The sequence below is a fragment of the Terrapene carolina genome, unplaced genomic scaffold (assembly GCF_002925995.2).
Source record: "Terrapene carolina triunguis isolate 2854851 unplaced genomic scaffold, T_m_triunguis-2.0 Scaffold42, whole genome shotgun sequence".
Lineage (NCBI taxonomy): Eukaryota > Metazoa > Chordata > Testudines > Emydidae > Terrapene > Terrapene triunguis.
In genome coordinates, this window is record NW_020664393.1 from 47,706,641 (window position 1) to 47,718,722 (window position 12,082).

General features: G+C 43.8%; 1 protein-coding gene across 2 annotated transcripts in view; it reads right to left on the minus strand.

Moving 5' to 3' along the window:
• Positions 1 to 12,082, minus strand: part of DLGAP2 (DLG associated protein 2) — a 506,645-nt gene that overhangs the window by 248,574 nt on the left and 245,989 nt on the right. The gene's annotated exons all lie outside the window — the stretch shown is intronic.

Sequence of the window (12,082 nt, forward strand, 5' to 3'; positions counted from 1 at the left end):
TGATTTTTAAAGTGTTACATAAACAGAACAGGTGAAATATTATCATGCAAAGCAACCATAAACACATGAAAAGACCTAGGTTTAAAATTTATGATTAAAACTCTACTATCTACACAATATACATAGACATAAAATGTAAAAACTTAAATATCTTAGAAACAGTAGCCAATCAGTTGTTTTAATTGTCATATTTGAATTCAGCACATCAAAATACATAATAAATAGCACATTTTATCTCTGAAGCAGACGACTTCTCAAAAATTGTAGACCCGTGAAATTAGATTTCACCAAGCCAGTGACAAATGCAAACTCCTGGATCACTGTAACAGTTTTACCATGGAGTCATAGACAGTTCCCTTAGACTCTCCAGTCAATCTTGCCACCAAGGCAAGCTGAACTTAGTGATAAATGGTCAGTTACATCAAAAAAAATCACAAAATATTCAGGTTGCTTCCAATCCCAGAAGACCAGCCACTTATCCCAAATCATTTGGTACCCTAGATCTTACACTAAAGACAACGCCTGTATCCAATCCTGTAATAACTATCTAAAGGTTTATTAACTGGGAAAAAGAAATAAGAGTAATTTACAGGTTAAAGCAAACAAACATATACTGTACGCACAAATGAGTTGCAATCTAAATTCTAAGAGCGTCAGATTCAATTCAAAATGTCTTTCAGAGCGGACCCAGGGGGAACCCCTGGGGATCTGACTTCAGTTGAGTGTGTCTGGCTCTGTGAGAGTTCAGACAACTTTAGATGAAAAATATTCATGTCCACTTTAAGTCATCCCAGTTAACGTTGTTTCGTTGTTACGTTGCTGATCAATTAGGGAACATGCTCATTTAAAGTTGTGTAATGCTCCACTGTTACATTGTTTGGCTGCCTGCTTTCTCCACAGCTGGCAGCCTCCTTACACTCCCACTCCCCACAGCACCTCCCGCCCACCAGCAGACCCTGCAGATCAGCGCCTTCCCCCTCCTCCCCCGCCTCCTGCCCGCGGCAATCAGCTGACTTGTGGCGTTTTGGGGGCAGGAGGAAGGAGCGAGGACTCGGCGCGCAGACTCCCCCTCCCTCCCCTCCCTTCTAAACGCTGCAAGCCAGCTGATTGCCCTGGGCAGGAGGCGGGGGGGAGAGCCTGTGCACCAAGTCCTCACTCCTGCCCCCTAAAAGCTGCAAGCCAGCTGATTGCCCCAGGTAGGAGGGAGGAGGAAGGACTCGGCGCGCCTTCCCCTCCCTCCCCCCCCCCCCCTCCTGCCCAGGGCAATCAGCTGGCTTGCGGCATTTTGGGGGCAGGAGGGAGGGGGGAGGAGCGAGGACTCGGCATGCAGGCTCCCCCTCCCTCCCCTGCCTCCCGAACGCAGCAAGCCAGCTGATTGCCCCAAGCAGCAGGGAGGAATGAGGACTCGGCGTACAGGCCCCCTCTCCCTCCCCCCCAGGGCAATCAGCTGGCTTGCGGCATTTAGAAGGGAGGGGAGGGAGGGGGGAGGAGCGAGGACACAGCATGGGAAGTAAAGGGGGAGGAGCTGGGGGGGAGAAGAGGCACGTCAAGGATGGGGGCTTGGGGCAAGGGGGGGAGTGGGTGGGCTAAGGGTTGAGCCCCCCGCCCCTGGTGCTTGCAGAGTAGGGGAAGCTGCCGCTGCTGCACAACATGCTTCTCCTAGCCTACAGCACCTTCAACCTCCTTGTTTGTGTCATCTCCAATGCCAGTGGAGGGTAAGGCAGGGGCACCTCCCAACTATAGTACAGTACCTGTATTAAATTGCTTGTTTAAAATGTATATAATGCCTTTTGTCTGGAAAAAAAAAATTTCCCTGGAACCTAATCCCCCCTATTTACATTAATTCTTATGGGGAAATTGGATTCGCTTAACATCGTTTCACTTAAAGTTGCATTTTTCAGGAACATAACTACAACGTTAAGTGAGGAGTTACTGTATTTTTATTTCCCTCTTCCAGCATTCAAATGGATGGGGCAAGGACTTCTGCACATACTTCACCATGACTGGATGGGGCAATTAACAAGGCTTTTGTCTTATAATGGCCCACTTACTTTTCAAAAGTCCTCCTGGATGCCTTCCAGGCCTGGGTTCACAAGTTCAGAGCAAACATTTTCACATTTACTAAGCAAATCTTACATATTTCCTTATACTATGGAATACAGACATTACAAGCGAAATGAATGCATGCAGCAACTGACAAGTGTTTCACAGAGTCTAAACACTAAATACATTTAGTGGGGGGACAGGGATAGCTCAGTGGTTTGAGCATTAGCCTGCTAAACCCAGGGTTGTGAGTTCAATCCTTGAGGGAGCCATTTAGGGAACTGGGGTAAAAATCTGTCTGGGGATTGGTCCTGCTTTGAGCAGGGGGTTGCACTAGATGACCTTCTAACCCTGATATTCTATAATACATTCTTATAAGACCAATACTGATTTTGAACAAAATTAACATACAGGTGAGCTGGTTTGGTCTCCAGTTATGAGTTTGTCAGTTCATAGATAATGCCTGCGGCCTTGGCAAAAGCTGGCACTTGGTTTACCAGTGTCACATCAACTATACATAATTGCAACACCTACTTTCACAGATCCCATAACCACTCCAAATACACCAAGAAATCTCATACCTATAGCCAGCCACTCAAACATCACAGAATATGCTCTGGTGCAGAAAATCTAGGATATGCACCTTAACACACATGAAAATGTGCAGGTTTTCTTTGAAGATGAGGATTTATAACAGGGCGCAGGTGGGCCCCTCAATCTTCTGCCGCTTCTGCACCCACAAACCAGCCAGAGACCTCTGCTTTGGTGCAATCACCCGTGCTCTTTATTTACAGTACAAGTTCCCACCACCTTGTAGCTACAGACAGCGTCAGGCTTACAGCCTCAGGGACTGCTAGCTTCTGCAGCCAACAGGAAAGAGCCGCCTGTAACTCCCTGGTTCCTCCCCTTCCTCTCTCCTTGGCTTCCTTCCTGCCAGCCTTTATGTAGCCCCTGGCTAACACGGCCAGCAGCTGTTCTCTATTTGCCACTTAGGCCTGGGCTTACTCAGCCAGCTCCAATTCCCCTTTCCTGACTGGAGCTGGTGTGATAGAGGTCTGGCTCAGGGTTTCCTAGCCAGCACCCTGTCACAGGACTCATAGGTCAGACAGAGTGATCACTTTGTGAAAATTGTCCACCCAGAGGTGTTTTTGTCTTTCACAAAGCAATCACCCTATATCTGACCTATCAGTCCTCATCCTCAAAGGAAACCTGAATAACATTTTCAAAAGACGAGCCTGGGAGCTTAAAAATCATCACTCTGCTATACACTAAAAATCACGAACTGAACAAAGACACTGGATTTATGGCTTATTACAACAATCTGTAACCCACTAACCCCTCTTTTTGTCCTATGCCTGCAGTGGTGTTAACAAACCACCAGAGCCGGCTCCAGCACCAGCTTAACAAGCAGGTACTTGGGGCGGCCAAGGGAGAGGGGCGGCACCTGCGGCAATTCAGGGGCGGCAGGTCCCTCACTCCCTCTAGGAGCGAAGGACCTGCCGCTGAACTGCCGCCGCCGATTGCGGCTTTTTTTTTTTTTTTTGCTTGGGGAGGCAGAAATGCTGGAGCCGGCCCTGCAAACCACTCTACTTTGAATGGTCCCTTACAATATGTGCTAACTATGCTAAACAATCTGTTCCACCTTGAATTTTACTGTGACACTAGCAATGCCTTTCCCAGATCTGAAGAAGAGCTCTGTATGGCTTGAAAGCTTGTCTCTCTCACCAACAGAAGTTGGTTCAACAAAAGCTATTACCTCACCCACCTGGTCTATCATAACATATGGTGTACCTCAACCAGTGCACTAAATGACCCAATAACAACTGTGTGTGTGAAATGAGACAATTGCTGTGCTCTTGAATGAAAACACCATTTCACCCACAGGTGAACACTTTTCACAAAGCAATTACTCTATATCTGGCCTCTCAGTCGTCATCCACAAAGGAAACCTGCACAACACTTTCAAAAGATGAGCCTGGAAGTTTAAGTTCATAATGTTGCATGACACTAACAATCATGGAGTGAATAGAGACATTGGATTTATGGCTTATTACCACAGTCTAAAACCTATTATCCCATCCCACCACCTACATCCCCCCACCCCCCCCCCCCCTGACTATGACTGGGAAGGTTTCACCAGGCCACTTCAGCTTGAATGGTTCCTTGAAATATATGTTAACTTCTTATGGTAAACAGTCTGTTCCACCTGATATTTAGCTATGGTACTCTGAGTACATTTCCCATACCTGAAGAAGAGCTGTGTGTAGCTTGAAAGCTTGTATCTCTCACCTCAGAAGTTGGTCCAATAAAAGATATTACCTCACCCTCCTTGTTTCTCTAATGTCCAGGGACCAACATGGAATACACGAATGACAAATAGCAGACTGTCATATTTTGTTATTGTTTTCATGCAAAGCGAGCAGCAGCAATGACAAATAGAATTTATTGCTGATTAATATGAAAAAGGCATGACTATGAACAGCTCAACAAGAACATTTGGGCATCAATCCCGCTGCCATTGAAATAAATGGGAATTTTGCCATTGACTTCAACGGAAGCAGGATCAGACCCTACATAAATGTGCTCATAACTATGTGATAATAATTCAAAAATTACACAGAGATGAGAGTAAGGGTGGCTGAAAATAACAAAGACAGGAAAGAGATTATATTACATAGACTGTCTAGAACAGGGGTTGTCAAACTGGGGGTTGGACCCCTCAGGGGGTCGTGAGGTTATTACATCGGGGGTCACGAACTGTCAGCCTCCACCCCAAACCCCACTTTGCCGCCAGCATTTATAATGGTGTTAAATATATAAAAAAGTGTTTTTAATTTATAAGGGGGGGGGGTCGCACTCAGAAGCTTGCTATGTGAAAGGGGTCACTAGTACAAAACTTTGAGAACCACTGGTCTAGAACATGTAAAACAGAATGCCTCTTCTGGAAGTTTCTGCTGTCTCTGCACCACTGGAACATTTGTTTAAAAAAACAAAACCCTAAACTTTGTGCTGGAAGAAAATCTTGTGATTATGAATGGATGCCCTGGTACATTCCTGAGTTAACAGAAGGGAGTTCTTGAAGAGGCATCAATGGGGAGTTAATTCTAAAGCTTATTTATGTAGATTTAAAATGCTAACTATTTCACATCTAACCAAATTAGATGATGAACCACCCAGACTGATGTTATATAACAGATACTTAAGACAGAAAAGATTTGGGCTATTGTCATCATATCCACCCACTGCATGATTGTTCCTGACAATATTATTTGGGCTTACGCCCAAATAAATCTGTTAGACTTTAAGGTACCATCTGACTCTCTGACAATATTGTTGACCCACCACTCAAGCAGTTAGCCAATATTTGGAGCCTTGCCAGATTGTTTCCATGAGGAGGAAAAATTAGAACATAAGAACGTAAGATGGGACAGGATGCAGAGATAAAGTTTCTAGACACCATTAGTGATTGCTTCTTGGAGCAGCTAGTCCTGAAACCTACAAGGGGAGAGGCAGTTCTTGATTTAGTCCTAAGTAGAACACAGAATCTGGTCCAAGAAGTGAAAATAGCTGAACCACTTGGTAATAGTGACCATAAATTTCATTATATTAACATCTTTGTTGTGAGGGGTGAGGGCTGGAGGGGAATACCAAAGAAGCCCACCATTAACTTCAGAAAAGGGAGCTACACAAAAATGAGTAAGCTAATTAAAACAGAAAATAAAAGGAACAGTCACAAGAATGAATGTTAGGAACCAGTAGGAAAGGGATAGATAATAAGACAGAAAAATCATAATGCCACTGTATAAATCCATGGTACGCCCACACCTTGAATACTGTATGCAGTTCTGGTCAACCCATCTCAAAAAAAATATATTAGAAATGGAAGAGGTACAGAGAAGGGCAACAAAAATGATGAAGAGTATGGAACAGCTTCCATAGGAGGAGAGATTAAAAAGACTGGGACTTTTCAGCTTGAAAAAGAGACGACTAAGGGGGGATATGATAGAGGTCTATAAAATCATGAATGGTGTGGAGAAAGTGAATAAGGAAGTGTTATTTACCCCTTCACATAACACAAGAATCAGGGGTCACCCAATGAAATTAATAGGCAGCTGGTGTAAAATAAACAAAAGGTACTTCTTCAAACAACACACAGTTAACCCGTGGAACTCATTGCAAGGGGATGTTGTGAAAGCCAAAACTATAATGAGGTTCGAAAAAGAATGAGATAATTTCTTGGAGAATAGGTCCATCAAACTCTATTAGTCAAAATGGGCAGGGAGGGATGCAAATGTGAAGCCTCGGATTGCCAGATGCTGGGACTGGATGATAGGGGATGGATTACTTGATAATTGCTCTGTTCTGTTCATTCCCTCTGAAACATTTGGCATTGGCCACTTTTGGAAGATAGGATACTGGACTAGATGGACCATTGGTCTGACCCAGCATGGTCATTCTTATGTTCTTAATATTTGAAGCCTTGCCAGGTTGTTTCCATTACAAGGAAGAATTGACGATATGAGTCAGCTATTTCTTTGGTGCAATCATGTTTATTTACATAGAATGTACACAAAGGCCTATAGAAACAAACAATAGCAGGCAGTTTCCTTGCTCACAATGTCCAAGCCCCCCCTCCCCCGCCAGTCCCAAAGAACTGTCTCTCTGCTCCCTCCGAAGGCCACACAGTGTTCTGTTTGTTCTCTCTTGGCTTTCTCATTGCTTTGTGTTTGCTTTCAACCTCTGACATCCACAAAAACAAACACAGCTGCAACCAATCAATGCCCAGCCCCCTGCATTTACAGTCAATCCCCAGGAAACTCCTCTTATTCTCCTTGAGTTACTTCTTGCTCAGGCCTTCTCATCAGGCCCAATGTCCTGGATGGTGGCTTCTATTGTTTCAGCTATTTTACTCCATAAAAGAGCTTAATGGCTTCTTCCATTGAGCTGGAATGAAGAGTGACTACCACATCCATCAGTTTTAGTAATGTCTGTGATTGCCTATAGATCAAAGACATGACCACTGGCAGCTATTAACATCTTCCAGAATAACAATGTATTTTCCAGTCTAGTTTCAAATGTCCAAGTAATGAGTGCATAGTTTCCCAAGGGAAGTGGTATATTTCTCGCTGTTAGGAAGGTCCTTGATTTTACCAACCTACATTTTTCTGAATTCCATCCCTTTTCTTCCACAGCCCACTTCACCCACCCTGCCATCTGCATTCTTCTCTCCCTCCTTTTTTCACACTCCCTTGCTTTTACTTATTCACCCTCCTCCTGTAATCTGCCTTATTTCAACCCTGCCTCCATAATAATTTAAAAAAATGAAAAATGAATATTTTTAGAAAGGAAATAGCACTACCAAGAGTTGCCCATTGTCACCTGATCACTTTGTTTGCATGTCCTGCCCTTTCCTCCACTCTTTTGTCTGTTACCTTGCTTTTAGACTGTAAGCTCTTCAGGACAGGCACTTTTCTGTGTCTGTGCAGGGCCTAGCACCACAAGGTTCTTATACTGATTAGGGCATTTGAATATAATAAATAAATAACCACACTTCTAGCTAGCCTCCAGAACAATGTGTGCCACCAGATGAGGGACAGGAGCAGAGGAGGAAGATGAGCAACAATTTGCAGGTGTGAAGAGAAGGTGTTTACCATCCACTAATGAGAAGGTATGAGCAAACAAGGAAGATGACAAGGTAAATTGAACAAGAGAATTCCACCAGATTTTTCCTCTACTTTGACCCCTGAATTAGAATGAGAGCACAGCTAGCCAACCAAATAATTTTTTCAACAGTCTGCTCACTGCTTTAAAGCTGTGTCAGGCAAGGATGACTTCACAAATATATAGAACCAATATTCAAAGCAAGGTTGAGGCAGTTCTTATATTTAAAAGGCAGTTCCATAATTCAGAAACCATAAATTGGTTGAATTCAACTGAAGTAGTTACAAGTATAAGCAGAAGGTAAAGATAGAAATTACTCTTTGTGATGATTTATCTCTTTGGGAATTTCTGCATCTGTACGATTTTCATAAAAAATGGAACTCAAGATAAGAGCTCACATTTTTCAGTTATGATGGTAAGAGCATCATTTGACCTCACAGATTCATAATTAAGGAACAAAAGTTAAAAATATTCTTTTGCATATTGATTTATCCTATTTTATTAACCAATTTTTTATATTCTTGTATCCAAGTGTCCCTCCACACTCGTCGTAAAATAATCAAAATGTCCCTTTAGATTTATCATTGAAGGTTTAATATTGTTTAGGTCTACACATTCATTCTTTTTTAGAAGTTCAATCAATCCTTCTCTGAGTAATGATTATTCCCTAGGATGTAATAGGACTAGGCCTTTTTCTGTTTTGTGACAAGAATTTTTACTGTTTTTCTACCTCAGGCATAGTAGCAAATTAAAAATTGCAATTTAAAAAGAAAATCAATCCTCTTTATCTTAAGACCTTTATTCTCCAAAGAGTTTGCAAAGAGATTACTCCACCAATTAGAATGCAGTTTGTTTAGGAGTAAACAAAAGCTGTGGACTTGGAGCTGAAGTTAATACAATGTTCATTTCCCAGTTGCAAAGACCTGGTCAGTACTGCTGTGCTACAGTGTAAGGAACCCATCCATCTTGAAAGGATAGTCAAATTAATGTGAGCAGAGCAGATGCCTCAGCAGATCAATAATATCCCCTTGACAGTCACTAACATATGGCAAAACATAACATCTGAAAAACAATGAGGAAGAATAAAACAATAAGCACCTGTTACACTACCCTGGTTTTATAGGTAAGGTGACACTAAGCATTTTGAGTTGAATGCAGAGCATCAGACACAAAATTTGATATCTTGTCTAAATGTTTAAACTACACCTAAATCAGTCAAAAATGGGTGTCCTGACCCAAAAGGGAGTCACAAGCAATGTTCCCCCTATTTTTTCCCAAGCATGTGCAAAATACATTTTATGTGCACCAATATGGAGGTGATGTGTCACACAACAAAATTCATGTGATGGGTATGGGGCCGAGGGGTTCGGAGTGTAAGAGGGGACTCAGGGCTGGGGCAATGGTTTGGGGTTCAGGGGGGTGAGGACTCCAGCTGGGGGATGCGGGCTCTGGGGAAGGGCTGGCGATGAGGGGTTTGGGGTGCAGGTTGCCCCAGGGCTACAGCAGGGAGAGAGGACTCCCCCCAGCTCTCTCTCCCCGCAGCAGCACCTGGGCTGGGGGGAGAGGCACCTCTCCCTGCCTCGGCAGCTCCGGGGCTTGGGCTGTGGGATAGGCAGCTCTCCCCCTGCCGCAGCAGGCCTGGGCTGGGGCTGGGCTGGGGCTCCTCTCCTCCCAGCCATGGCAGGTCCGAGGCTGGGGGAGGGGCGCCTCTCCCCCGGTGCGGCAGGTGTGGGGCTGGGTTGGGACCGGGGGAGGGGCACCTCTTCCCCAGCCGCGGCAGGTCCAGGGCTGGGCTGGGGACTCTTGGGAGAGGCGCCTCTCCGTGCTGCGGCAGGTCCGGGGCTGAGGCATCTCTCCCTGCTGCAGCCCTGAGCGCCTGCATGGCGCTTAGTAGGCTGCTGCACGGCTGCACAGCTTAGAGGGAATTTAGGGGACAAGGCTATTGTAGGGGGTTGCAAGATCAGAACATAACCAAGGCAGGGTGACTGGGGCAGCCACTCAGGGTGCAAAGCCAGGGAGGGGAGGAGCGGAAAAAAGGGGCAGACAATTAAAAAAAAAAACCCAATAGTGGGTAGAGCCCTGCAGTGAGCACGGTAGTGCCACCTTTAGTTCTGCACTGCTGCTGGTGGCAGCGCTGCCTTCAGAGCTGGGCGGCTGCAGAGCAGCGGCTGCTGGCTGACCGCCCAACTCTGAAAGCAGCGCTGCCACCACTGCCTTACCATTGGGGTTTGCTGTTCATAAATATTCCAGCAAGTGAACTCACTTGCAGTTTACAGGAGTGTTTCTGCCAACTATAAGGAACAAGTGCCAATTTTTAATAGAAAGTGAATTATGAATTGGTAAAAATTAGCATTTGCATTCTTGAACTTCTTGGCCTGATATGATTATTGCCGGATAAGGCAAGAACAACAACAACATTTGCATCAGAAGTCTGAATCTATGAGTTATACTCATCCAGTCAGGAATCAAATGTATCATGTGACCTGTGTGTCCAATACAAATTGAATTTCAATTACTCAATTTACTGAATACTTGCAACAAATTGCACATGGGCAGTCTAGATACTAAAAACTTTTGGAAGAAATTATTTGCCAAGTGATTTTGCATAAGAATAGATTTAAGACAAATATGCTGTTCACCGAGAATTTGCAGAGATAGATGAAATTCAACCTGTTATGAAATTCAACCATTACTCACTGCAAAATTGTTCACTCAGTTTTACTTCTTAGAATAGTTATTGGTCATAAAGGGTTAGGTGCTGCCTGGCCTTAATGTCAGCATACTGAAGTCTCCCTCAATCTAAATAACATGCAGAACCATGTTTCTGACCACATGAAGGGTAATAAATTGAATCTCATAAAGGGGTGCAGCAGTGTAGCTGCCTCTGCAAACCCATGAACCGTGAAAGTCTTTTTCTCCAGCCACTCATTATTACTTACTCGGAGCTGTGCCTAACTGGCACAATGTGGTCCAAAGGAAGTACATTTGTTGCAAATCACTAGTAAGGACAAAAATCATTTGAACAACAGGGGAAGAATATGTGCTACATCAGACATCCATGCAGGAGAATTGGTCTCCTACTGGCTCCACATCACGGCCTGCCACAAAGCAGTAACAGAGCAACTACTATGAAGAAACATATTATTGAATGCAAGAATATTAATAACCTAACAAATAGTATTCTCCAAAAAATATTAATGACCTCTGAAAAAAAAAAGGGGAAACGCAAATAGCAATATTGCACTTTGAAAAAAGGACCAAGTACAGCTAACAAACCATACAGCAAAACAGAACACAAAGTAGTCTATTACTGTTAGACATTGAAAAGACAACAACCCACTGATCAAAATCTAACAATCTCTCACACAATAGATAGCTCTGTAAGAGACCCATTAACAGCACACAAGAGCAGCTGCAGTGTTTATAAACCCACAAGGGACATAATACAGGTGCACAAAGAAAAGCTGTGTCTATAAATGTAAAAACAACAAACCAGAGAATTGCCTCTACTTCTAGATATTAGCCCTACTAGCAAAATTAATATCTGTATTTGTAATTACAAGGCTCTTTGCAAATCAGCAATATATAACTCATAATGGGGCCTGATCCTGATTGGGGCCTCTGGGTACTGTTATTTGTAGTATAACAACAGCAGCAGATCAAAGCTAGAGTAGCAGTGCAGAGCTATAGATTCATAGATCCATAGACTCTAGGACTGGAAGGGACCTCTAGAGGTCATCGAGTCCAGTCCCCTGCCCTCATGGCAGGACCAAATACTGTCTAGACCATCCCTGATAGACATTTATCTAACCTACTCTTAAATATCTCCAGAGATGGAGATTCCACAACCTCCCTAGGCAATTTATTCCAGTGTTTAACCACCCTGACAGTTAGGAACTTTTTCCTAATGTCCAACCTAGACCTCCCTTGCTGCAGTTTAAGCCCATTGCTTCTTCTTCTATCCTAAGAGGCTAAGGTGAACAAGTTTTTTCCCTCCTCCTTATGACACCCTTTTAGATACCTGAAAACTGCTATCATGTCCCCTCCCAGTCTTCTTTTTTACAAACTAAACAAACCCAATTCTTTCAGCCTTCCTTCCTAGGTCATATTCTCTAGACCATTGATCATTCTTGTTGCTCTTCTCTGGACCCTTTCCAAATTCTCCACATCTTTCTTGAAATGCGGTGCTCAGAACTGGACACAATACTCCAGCTGAGGCCTAACCAGCACAGAGTAGAACGGAAGAATGACTTGTCGTGTCTTGCTCACAACACACCTGTTAATGCATCCCAGAATCATGTTTGCTTTTTTTGCCACAGCATCACACTGTTGACTCATATTTAGTTTGTGGTCCACTATAACCCCTAGATCCCTTTCT